We start from the raw sequence: 11356 nt of genomic DNA, 5'->3' as shown, positions 1-11356 counted from the left end.
TGAACTTCCTAGCCAGACAACACTGTGCAGCTCGGGAGTGAAGGCTCGGCAGCCTGCGGTGGTCACTGGGGCCCGTCGTGGAGGTGGAGCCTGGTCTTGGTACTCACGCGCCGCCACTGCAGGTGGCGTGTGGTCTTGACGCGGTGGTGTAGGTAGCGCCGGAGCACCTTCTTGCGGCCGCTGGACCTCCTGGCAGCTTTCATCTTCGCGCGTGGGCGCCCTGCACGATGGGTCATGCCATGGGGCCGCGTGCCTTGGACAGAGGGTGATGTATTGATGGGGAGGTGGCGGAGGCGCTCCATGGGCTACGTCGCCCGTTGCAGGAGGCGGGCGAGCTAGCGAGAGGGACGATGTAGGAGATCCCCCAATGGCGCTGACAAGCTCGGCGATGCGGTCCAGCCAGCCTTCGTAGAGGTCGTCGACGGGGCGGTAGCGCAGGAGCTCGCACGCCATGAGCAACGCAGCATGCGCGTCTGCCGGCCCGTGACAACCGTGAGACGACGAGCCGGCCGGAGTCAGCGATGGGGTGGCGGTGCGTCCATCTTGCCGCACGGAGGGGTGCAGCGACGAAGCTTGCTGCTCGTGACCCGCCGGGCCGGTGACAGCGTTGGTGGCAGGTGATGGAGAACGATGGGGAGGCGGGAGGCCCGCCGACGGGCGCCGCTTGGGCGATGCAAGCGGCAAGGGCGGCCCGAAGCTCAGCACGGGCTCGACGGGCGTCAGCCATGGAAGCAGTGGAGTGGTGGTAAGTCGATCGATGGAAGAAAGGCTTCGACGCAGCCCAACCTGGAGCGCCAAATGTTGGATTCAGGGTTCCTCAGACCCTTGAGAGGTTCAAACTCTGGGGTGTGTGCGAAGAACTCTTCCTTCCCAGTCTACCTGCTCAACAATTCCACGGCCTAGCTCGATGAACCCAAGGGACAAGAGACACAATAGTTTATCCTAGTTCGGGCCACCTTGTGGTGCAATACCCTACTCCAGCTTTGTGGTGATTGCCTCGAGGGGCTGAGGATGAACTAGTATAGTGGATGAACAACCCCAGGAGGTGAGGTGTTCTTGAGCTTGATGAGCTGGTGAGATGGTAAGGGTGGAATTGATCCGTCCCCTCTATGCTGGTAGCTAAGTCCTATATATAGTGGCCTTGGTCCTCTTTCCAAATGTAGGCGGGAAGGGATCCCACAATGGCCAAATTCAAAGGGAGACAACTAGTACAAGTTATCCTGACAAAAGTGGTATTCGTCTGCAAAAGCATCTGGTAGTGACGCTGCAGTGGACTCCATGATGAACACCGTCCTGTCGTCCTGGTGGTCTTGGTCTTGTTGCACTGATATGGAAACCTTTGCTTGATTCCTCGGGACCCCGTGCCTGCGCTTGCCTCCTTAGCACCAAAGAAGAAACAGGTACACTGCGCCCGCTGGCACCCGCCTGGCCTTGGTCATCATGGCTCACGTAATATGAACCTCGTGAGGTGCACCTTGCATAGATATCTCCGCCCCTCGGAAGCCAGCCTAGCGCGGCCGTCCCCCAGGGAGATCTTGGTGTCGTCCACCTCGCGAGGCTTGACTCCTCGCGAGGGTCTTGGGTTGTTGTTGCTGAACCTGGCCCGTACCGGGTCGTTGACGGAGCCACGCCGTGGGCCACAGGAAGGCAAGTATGGGTACCCCCGTTCCCAGGACGCCAACACCAGCCATATAAATATTTTGCATTTGAGCGGCGCACAACTCTTCCAGATGTAATGAGTGGTGGCTAATTGAATCATGCCCTGGCACAACATCTTGTTGGTAAATTGTGCCGAGTACTATCCAATGGTACTCTGTTAGTGGGATGATGCTGACGACCAACCATAAGTTTGAGAATTGTTGGAGTCCCTATGGCATCAGACAAACTCCTACATTCGTGATCCAGCTTAGATTGGTGAGGGCCTCTCATACTGTTACTTTGGTGACACATCTCACATTCACCTTTCTCTAACACCATGGGTGCTATATCAGCCACTGTTGTACCATTAATACAATGGTATCTCCAATAGAGGAGAGATTTACCATCTACTATGTGGATGTGCACTAGGTATCATCACTAGGTTAGAGTGCCGCGAGATTCAACCTAGTACAAAGCATCAGTCTCTCTGAAGAAAAAACACATCCAACTTGACCAAACAAGATAGATAGATCAAAGAGCATGCAAAGCTATTTAATTATACAACAAGAAAACCTCAAAAAATTCAATTGTATTCAATGAAATATCTAATTATAAAGTGAAAATTCATCATAACCCAACAAACAAATCCACGAATTATATCGAATTGATCACGACCGTGTGCAGCTACTCACACAAACATGGTATTAAAGATCCAAGAGAGGGAGAGAGAGAGAGAGAAATAAAGAGAGATCTAGCTACTGCTATGAACCCTAAGTTCCTATGGAAACTACTCAAACATGGCCAGGGAGGCAGCAAGGCTGATGAAGAAGCCTCCAACAATGAATTCCGCCTCCGGCAGAGCACCAAAATAGGCCTCTAGATTGGATCTTCGCGAACGGGAACATGCGGCGGCGGGAAAAATTGTATAAAAATTACGCGTATGGTTTATCTATTTATAGGAACTAGCACACATATGCTCGTGTGTTGCAACGCAAGACATAAACTTATGTGCACCTCTAGCGAGTAATCTATGTTGCTACTTCTCTTTGACATCATCGTCAATGGAGGTCACCTGTCTACCTATTTACGATAAATGCGATCAATCCCTAGGAGGTGAGCTAGGTCAGCACACTCTACCGTGCCAATTTCACGAGCCCCTACCTACATCGAGTTATAATTCTCGTGTGTTGCAACTGTCACGTTGATTTTCACATGGTTTGACAGCAATCATGTCTTGACATATCATACGTTACATTTCCTTTTTACCGCACACAATAAAAATTCTTTGTGCAAACCATGTTAAGGTGTGAGTCTTTCAATTTCTTGACGGAATGTATGTTGCATAAATTTCACTGTCGCCACTATCCACCGGCATCTCTACCATGAACTTGGGTATGTTTCCAACAGTGAGCTATGTCGCGTTATTCCGCCATGGTTATCAAACCATAGTTTTAAAAAACAATCCAGTTGGCATCCCTAACTTACATATACGTGATGCCAACACTGATTCCCATCGGTTGCAAATCAATCAATCGTTAACTTTACTTTCACGCTTCCCGCAAAAATAAACTTGATTTTCACACCTCCCTAAATATAACTTGTTACAAATTGTAAAATTTATAAATATGCCCAAGCAAAATTCAAACAACATTATCAAGAAATGGCAACGTGCATGTGTGATGACCTAGTTTGTTAATTGGGTCCTCCCTCGAGAGAGAGAGACCATTTCTTTCCTTGGTGCTCAACTGCTTGTAATAGCGGGATTTATTCCTTCTTTTAATTATTTCCTTCCTTCTAATAAGAGCATAATTTATTTAGTGGATTTAATGGCTTCTCTTTGTGTGGGCATACAATCCATGGAAATCCATCGAATTTAGCCCACGTATATGAATAAGTGCAAACCTCATCTTCTCTACATAGATGAGAGATACCTCTGATGGTTTGACCTTTAGGAATAGATGGTTGGTCGCAAGTTTGATTCTCCACTCTCACAATTATTTTTGCCTTGGTGGTGAAAGGGTTTTCTGGCGCAATACATCCGCGGGCGAGGTCCAGTCGGTTGACATATGCGCAGTGTCGCTAATAAAAATTTGATGCAGACGCCGTTTTTTTACTTCGGACCAAAATTTTATCAAGTAGCTAGCCCCTTCCCCTAGCACAATCGAGACCCATCTCAACTGATTGTACTTGTAGTGATAGGAGGTGAGGTCTAATGTTCGAAACCTAACGCTAACAAAAAAATTGCTGCTACCCCAGATATGCGTGGATGGACCAGATAATAGAGAAATGCACCTTCCTTTGTTATTATGTATAGATATGCATGCCGTATTGCTATGTTCATATGTTGATCTACATAGCAAATATATTTTTTCTGCTACCCCATATTTGCGTGGACAACCAAAAAAATCAGAGAAACACACCTACCTTTATTATTAGTTATAAATAAATATGCATGCCGGATTGCCTTGTTCATATGATGATCTACGTAGCAAATATTTTTTTTGTTGCTACCCCATATATGTGTGGATAAACCAAAGAAGTGAGCGGACAAAAAAATCTGACAAACACACCTTCCTTTATTATTAATTATAGAATTATAGATTTATGGCCATGGAATGCATGAAAGGCATTGCAGGCGCAACCCACGTGGCCTGGCGGTGCGCTCTAGCCCATTGCCGCGCCAGGTGGATGTGTGGGGCACACTTGCCTCTTATCGTTCTCCTCCGAAGCTTGCTGGATTCTTCGTGCACCGAAAAATCATATTAAATCGGTAAGGTATTTTAACCTCCATAGATATGGATTTTCTTTAAAACCGAAAACATGCACAGAACAAAAACTTGCACTAGGCACTAGATTAATAGGTACTCGAGAAAAATATTATAAATGCTATAAAATTATACAAAAGTGATAATATATAGCATAGAACAGTAAAAAGTTATAGATATGTTTGAGACATATCAGCATCCCCAAGCTTAATCATTGTTCGTCTTCGAGTGGGTAGATGCGGGCATGGTTGGATAGCCGGCTCCCATATCATTGTTCGTGAGCTGGTCCCCACCAGTCCGCGGACTGATACGGTGTAATATTTGGGGGTCAGCGTTGGCATATGGGGTTTTGACATGCCATTTTTCTATGGTTAACAAATAATCTATAAATACATTATACTCCCTTATTTTAGAGATATCTTATCATTTTAGGGTTCAATTTCGTATTTGGTTCATGATTTTGACCAGTTTAACGATTTTGATTAAGGTTATTTTAAATTTAATTCTTGATGTTCATTCAATTGAGGTGTTCAATTTCGGATGGTTCACAGTTTTGGCAGTGTCAACGATTTCGATTGAAGTGTCCAGTTTTGCATTTGGTTCATGATTTTGACCGAGTCAATGATTTCACAAATCAAACAACAACCACAACCTATAAAAATACATGAGTCATGTGCACAAAAAGTACCATCAACATGCGACACAACAACAACAACAATGAAAAAACATGTGGTAGCGAGTGCAAGAAAAAATTCCCACATACATGTGGATTAATTAGCAGATAACACATAATCACACCTCCAGGAAGGTCCCACTAAAACACCGCATTAAAAAGTAGTCCATCATCTCCCTCACACGCCAAACCAAATATTTTTTTTCTGAAATCTGGTCAGCACAAACGGCACAACAAAGCGCGCACAACACTTATAGTTAAGATATTACCAAGCTCCCTTGATTTAGGGTCACTCGGGCCACCTATAAGGATGTGTATCCTTTGATGATGGTTTTGAATTGTTTTTTTCCTTCTCTTTTCTATTTTAACTTTATTTTTCAATATATTTTTTAAATCCCCAAACATTTTTTGAACTCATGAGCATTTTATGAATTCATGAATATTTATGAAGCCCATGAACATTTGGAAAGTTTGTCAACATTTTTTCAATTTGAGATTTTTTCTTTCAAATTTGCCAATATTTTCTAGAATAAATGAATACATTAAAATTACCAAGAACTTTGTAAAATTCATGATTTTTTAATTTTGCTAGATGTTAAAAAATCCATGAACATCTTTTGATTTAAATAGATTTTTCAACAAATTTTAACCGATTATTATAAGATAGTAGTGGAGCGAGCGGAAAAGAACGTTAAGTGAGCAAGTGGAACATGCGGCCGAGCTGAGCGAGCGGGAGCTTCGTGGGTCAGCCCATATGAACGTGCTAGTAGAAATTTCATGGTTTCAACACGGAATATGAGCTAGGAAAAAAGGCAATCCCACGAGTGAAGAATGACCAGAGCATAATTAAAACTTAAGCCAACGCGGATACAACAAAAAAAGACAACCGACCGCAATAACATGCTAGGAAAAAAAGGCAATCCCACGAGTGAAGAACGACGCGTTAGCCATTTCGAGGACCCTTTGCGAGTGCTAGTCCGCGAGCCTTGCTACTATATTAAAACAATGTGTACCTGACCAACACATCAATGACAAGGGGCATTGTAATGTTCGTCACTTTAGAAAAGGAATTCTTCGGCACGATCCACATCTCTAGCATAGTAAACTGCAAGGCATGATTCATCACACAGATGTCGCCTTGATAAACCTGGTTTAAGGCAGCCAAATTGTCCTTTCATTCGATCAACCGAAAAAGCAAGCAGGCTGGCAAGGCTGTCAAGCTTGTGGGGAGACCGTATCTCGACCACCATGACCTATTATGCATCATTTCACCCAGGTTGTATGGGCGCAAATGGATTGGAGATTATTAGAGAAGGTGTCATTCTTTATGCTCTAATCCTAGTGCTCACTAGCTTCCTTTGTGTGTGTATATGGACATGTGAGTCCCCTTTTATAGCGGGTGTTCTTCAGCTGGCTTATATTACCTTCTGTTGTGAGAGTTGTGTGTTACAATTTAATTGGTACCTACCTTGTGATTCTCTACATTAGTTGTAGCACTATGCGTGACTTTACTTATGACGATAAATTTGTATTTAACTCACTCATACAAAGTTTAGGAGTTTACTACGGCCCATGACATTACCTTGGTCAAGATGGGTAAAGCGTCTCAACTGGCAATAGGGGAGCCCGCATGAGTTTATATTGATCTGGTTGTGAGAGTTACAAGATGTGGTGTAATTGAGGCCAAAGGACATAGTTGGTTCGGTTGAGAGGCTCAAATGTGGTGTAATTGAGGCCAAGGGAAGAGACTTGGGTGGAGGAGGACATGGTGGCTCAAGGTGGAAGATGAAGTCTGCCGTGGTGAGGGGTTTGCTAGATGTGATGGAAGAAGGAGGCTCTGATACCATGTCAAGATGGGTAAAGCATCTCAACTCCCAACAAGGAGCCCGCATCAGTTTATATTGATCTGGTCGTGAGAGTTACAAGATGCTTTTAGTAGGACTCCTAACCGAGAGAGAGAGAGAGAGAGAGAGAGAGAGAGAGAGAGAGAGAGAGAGAGAGAGAGATGTTATAGGAGGGAGATAAAGACATAGTAACAACATAACAATAAAGGATCCTATATCTACCAGAGTGTGTACCCCAAGCCATGAGCCATAACAGCCGCCATAATATATATTTAGCACCCTCCCTTAATCTGAACTTTCCGAGTTAAGATTACGCTTGAATTCCTCAAACGGTCGTGTGGCCAAGGCTTTTGTAAAACCATCTGCAACTTGATCCTTTGAATGAACAAACCGAATCTGCAACTCCTTATTAGCAACTCTTTTCCTCACAAAATGATAGTCAATCTCTATGTGTTTGGTTCTTGCATGAAAGATAGGATTAGTAGATAGGTATGTAGCGCCATGATTGTCACGCCAAAGACATGGGGTTGGTGTGTGATATATGCCAAGTTCCTTAAGAATGGACTTCACCCATATAATCTTTGTTGTTGCATTTGCCAATGCTTTGTGTTCTGCCTCGGCACTTGACCTAGAAACTGTGGCCTATTTCTTTGCACACCATGAGATCAAATTAGGACCAAAGAAGACTGCAAAGCAACTTGTTGATCTTCTATCAACTATGCAACCTGCCTAGGCAGAGTCGGAAAACGCAGTAACAAGTGTGGATGATGACTTGCTAAATATTAGGCCAATACTCAGAGTATTTTTCACATATCTCAGTATACGCTTGGCAGCAGTCCAATGAGCTATAGTTGGTGCATGCAAAAACTGGCAAACCTTATTTACAACAAAGGAAATATCAGGCCTGGTGAGAGTCAAATACTGAAGTGCACCCATAAAACTTATGTACTTAGTACCATCCTCTTGACTCAGGGGTTATCCTTCAGCAAGAGAGAGTTTTTTTGAACTGGACAATGGTGTTGGTGATGGTTTACATCCCTACAGTCTAACTCTATTCAAAAGATCAGTTGCATATTTTTCTTAGAAATATGAAGACCACATTCCTTGTTTTTCTTGACTTCAATACCAAGGAAGTAATGCAGGTCACCTAGATCCTTGAGGGAAAATTCGGAATTCAAATCCCTTAATAATGCAGTTATTGCCTCATTTGATGAGCTTGTGACAATGATATCATCAACATATATAAGTACAAATATGGATGTTTTGAACTTGTTGTAAATAAACAGTGATGTGTCAGATTTAGAAGGAACAAAACCAAGTGTTTGCAACTTTGAACTCAGACGTGAGTACCATGCTCTAGGGGCTTGCTTCAACCCATAAAGAGATTTATCAAGCTTGCACACATGAAAAGGTTTATTCTTATCTTCAAACCCAGGAGGTTGTTTCATGTACACTTCCTCTTCCAGAACACCATGAAGAAATGCATTCTACACATCTAGTTGTCTGAGACTCCAGCCTCTGGATACGGCAATAGAAAAAACAAGATGAATACTGGTAGCTTTAACAACGGGACAGAATGTATCCTCATAATCTATGCTATACCTCTGTTTGAATCCTTTAGAAACAAGTTTGGCCTTATAAAGATCTATTCTACCATTTGACTTTCTCTTTATCCTGAACACCCATTTGTAGTCAATTAAATTTTTACCACGATGTAAAGGAACTAGGTGCCACGTCTTATTTTTTCTTAAGTGCTTGGAACTCTTCCTCCATAGCTTTTCTCCACTTGGCATCCACACTTGCTTCTTTAAAAGTACTAGGTTCTCCTGTTGACCATGCCAAACCAAATTTAACTTTATAATTTACAAGTTGAATTAGCCATGTTTGAAGTATTGTATGTGGTGGTGTAGTATGTTGTTGGACAGTTGTAGATGATCGAGGCATAGGCGCAGAAAATCCCGTAGGCCACTCCTGGACAGAGGATCCAGGCAATCCCGAGGTTGCTGCTGTGACATCTTCTGTTGTCGGATCTTCTGTGGCCATATATGTGGGTGAAGCCCCAGTGGATGGCGCGGGATAAGGCTGGGATCTCGTGTCCGCAGCGGGCTGGCGCACCGTCCACTTGACGTAGAACCGTGGGTTCGAGCCAAACCGCATGGTCGGCCGGTCCCCTGGTGGCGACATACACGTGGATTACGGGCCCCCAGGCGAGGACGTGGAAGGTAGGGGTTGGCGAGTATCCGCTCCTGGCATGGATTCGATGCTGGGGCGCTCTGATCCCGGGGCAGATCGCGCCTGAGCTGACACCCCTGATCTCGCGGCAGATTCGGGAGTAGCCCTGTCATGTTGCGGGGAACACATCAAATATGGGCCGCTTTGGTAATTTTCTTCACCATTTGAGCCTGCTTCATCACAAATCTCATTTTCACGGTTACAAGAGTTAGTCAAGTGGTCAATACAATTGTCGTTCCCTTGATGAAAACCGGACAAATGAGGTGGTAGTAGAAGGATTTCTTGGCGGAGTAGGGCACCGGTGTTAGGATGTATATGAGCAAAAGGGAAGACAGCTTCATCGAAGACCACATCACGTGAAATGTATACTCTACCTATAGGAATATCAAGGCCCTTGACACCTTTGTGTTGCCACTATAACCCAACAAAACACATTGTTTTGAGTGAAACATGAGTTTGCGAGTATTGTAGGGATGAAGGTTAGGCCAACAAGCGCATCCAAAGACACGAAGAGAATCATAGTTTGGTCGAGTATGAAGGAGTCGTTGCATGGGTGTTTCATTGTTGATGACACGACTGGGTAGCATATTGATGAGATGAACTGCAGTAAGAAATGCACCATCCCAAAATTTGAGAGGCATGGAGGCACCTGCTAGAAGAGCAAGTCCTACCTCAACTATATGCCTATGCTTGCGCTCGGTAGATCCATTTTGTTGGTGGGCATGAGGGCATGAAACATGATGTAAAACACCCAACTTTTGGAAAAAACAAGTTTAACTTCTCGTATTCACCGCCCCAATCGGATTGGACAGCAAGGATTTTAGTGTCAAATTGGCATTCAACAAGTGCTTGAAAATTATGAAAAAACTTGAAAAACATCAGAACATTTTCTAAGAAGGTAGATCCAAGTGAATTTACTGTAGTAATCTATGAAACTAACATAGTAATTATGTCTCCCAAGAGAAGAGGGAGCTGGACCCCATACATCAGAAAAAACAAGTTGCAATGGCTTGGTAGAAATACTAGTGGAAACAGGATATGGTAATTGATGAGCTTTTGCTTTTTGACAAGAATCACAAATAGTTTCAAGACTATGCTCACCAACACATGGGAACTGATTATTTTTAAGCATTTGCTGAACAATAACAAAAGAAGGATGTCCTAATCGTGCATGCCACCATTTTGATGAAATTTTGATGACACCAAACACTTGTTTATTGAAACTTCGAAAGTGAGCAATTAAATGGTAGAGCCCATGCACACATCTACCGCGGTAGAGAATTTGCCTCGTGGCCTGATCACGAATCAAAAAGAAGTAGGGGTGAAACTTGAGAAAAAAATTGGTTATCTATGGCAATACGATGAATAGAAAGAAGATTTTTCTCAATTTATGGGACATGTAAGATTTTTCTAAGATGAATATTCTGGTTAGGGGTATTGACAATTGCATGACCAACATGATCTATCTTCATACCTTCACCGTTTGCGTTGTGGACTTGATCATGGCCACGGTACTTCTCGTGCATGGTCACCTTTTCAAGATCATTGGTGATGTGATTTGTGGCTCCAGAATCAATGTACTAACTGGTATTGACTCCATAAGATGTATCGGTAGCTGCTGCAACTTTCTTGCATTGGGAATTGTTCTCGATGTAGCGCCAATCACAATCCTTTGCAATGTTGTTTTTTTTGCAAATTTGACATTTATTTTCATACTCATCATAACCTTGAAACGGGCGACCCCTATTATTGTTTTAGGAGGGGCGCCGGTTATTGCTAGAGTAGTAGTTGTTGTTGTGGTAGTGGCCACCACCACCGCCGCCGGCAGCGGCGGTGTTGTTGTTGTAGTTGTTGCCGCCGCTGGTGTTGTTACCACCATAGCCGCCGTGGCTGGCGGTGTCCTGGACTAGGGGGTACTCACCACGTCGTCGCCCGGTCAGTTGGATTGGGCCGAGGACCCCCATGGCCATTTACTCATGGGCCAGTTCGGACAGTCGATGTATGCATGAGGAAGATTCCACAAGACTTGCTTATCAAGAGAAGGACTCCTCTTCACTAACATATTCGACTAGGACTCTTGTTATCCTAGGCCTCTGGTACATTATATAAGCCGAGGCTGAGCTAGTCGATAGATCATTATGACATTACTTATCATACCTCTAGGGTTTAGACCACAACATATGATCTCGAGGTAGATCAACTCT

Source organism: Triticum dicoccoides, chromosome 1A, assembly GCF_002162155.2.
Source record: "Triticum dicoccoides isolate Atlit2015 ecotype Zavitan chromosome 1A, WEW_v2.0, whole genome shotgun sequence".
Taxonomy (NCBI): domain Eukaryota; kingdom Viridiplantae; phylum Streptophyta; class Magnoliopsida; order Poales; family Poaceae; genus Triticum; species Triticum dicoccoides.
Note: the sequence above shows the minus strand (reverse complement) of the source record.